Source organism: Pygoscelis adeliae, unplaced genomic scaffold (assembly GCF_000699105.1).
Source record: "Pygoscelis adeliae isolate BGI_AS28 unplaced genomic scaffold, ASM69910v1 Scaffold167, whole genome shotgun sequence".
NCBI classification, from domain to species: Eukaryota; Metazoa; Chordata; class Aves; order Sphenisciformes; family Spheniscidae; genus Pygoscelis; species Pygoscelis adeliae.
In genome coordinates this window covers 3,921,501-3,922,989 of record NW_008825428.1, presented here as the reverse complement: position 1 = coordinate 3,922,989, position 1,489 = coordinate 3,921,501, and positions in this window count along the sequence as shown.

Below are 1,489 nucleotides of genomic sequence, written 5' to 3'. Positions count from 1 at the left end.
CACCTTTGTGAAAATCTCCCTTTTTTTTCCTACTTTTTAGACAAGTAAAGGGCTTAAAGGTAGAGAGGTAGTTCTCACAGCACATACTGAAATGTGTACATGCTTGCAGCAAAGTGTAAAACAAAAGGATTTTCAAGCCAGACAGTTCTGTAGAAAGTTGTTTCTTCTTCAGGTGATGCATACTCCTAGCCTCCATTATAATACTAACAAGAACTGCATATATACACTGATGAGTCTCAAATGAACTGAATGAGGCAAGGAGATAAAACCCAAAAAATCTATACTTCTTTTTTTTCCTCATAATTTTAAAAATAATTGGTAAGCACTACAGTTAGCATTCTACACTTGCCAGATTTGCTAGGGTTATCCAAGACGGGAAAGAGAGCTTTACAAACAGGTTTGGTTTTGTTATATTTAGTCTGGAAACTTCAAGGAAAACTTCAAGAAAAGAAAATGACAAGAAACTCAAAGTTTTCTCCATAAAATTCAAGCAGTTAAGTCAAGCTCTAAAGTGTCAGCATGTTGACTATGCCAGCTGCATACCAGTGCAAGTGAAGCTTGAAACCAGAAGTAAGCATTCAAGGCAATAAACAGCATCCTGATTCACTGGCAAGTACACAAAGAGTGTACCTACCTATGAGAGTGCTATTCTAACACTTAAGCACAATTCCTTTCTGACATGTAAAGACACCCCCTCTAGCATTCCTGATATATCCCATGGAACGCTTTCTTTTCTGAATGGAGAGAAAGACATTAAATTATGCAAATGTATTAGAAATGTATGTGATGAAATAATGCAAAAAAGCAAGGTGTAAAGTTACATAGTCTATTCTTACTTATCAGACTTGAAGGTAACATGGATTTTTGCAATGCCTTTAATGAAACCATATTCTTTAATCATTGCTGGGTTCTACAAATAGAAGGATCTGAAAAATGATGAAGACATTTATTGAAATTATGAGAGCTACTGTGTAAAAATAATTTGATACTGTGCAAGAGCAGTGCGCGAGCTTGTACCATCTAAACTCATAATTACCCTTCACACAATAGTATGAATCGAACACTATGTTCTGGCAATAATGATAGATCTGTTGCTACTTTAGTAAGCGTTTTACCTGAGAGAGTTTGCCTCCCCAAGCCTCACACCACGCAGAAGTGCTGCCCAGCCTTTCAGTTCCTTTCAGACCAATATATTACATATTTAGCAAATAACTGGACTAACATGCGCATCAGGGCATAATGACTGAAGTCATTTTGATATACTAAATCAATGAAGTGAAGAGAGGAAAATGTCTGTTATTTGAACAATAAATTACTTGTTATTATTCTTATTTAGGTAGAATCATAGAATCATAGAATCATTAAGGTTGGAAGAGACCTCCAAGATCATCGAGTCCAACCGTCAACCCAACACCACCATGCCCACTAAACCATGTCCCTAAGTGCCTCATCTACACGTCTTTTAAATACTTCCAGGGATGGTGCCTCA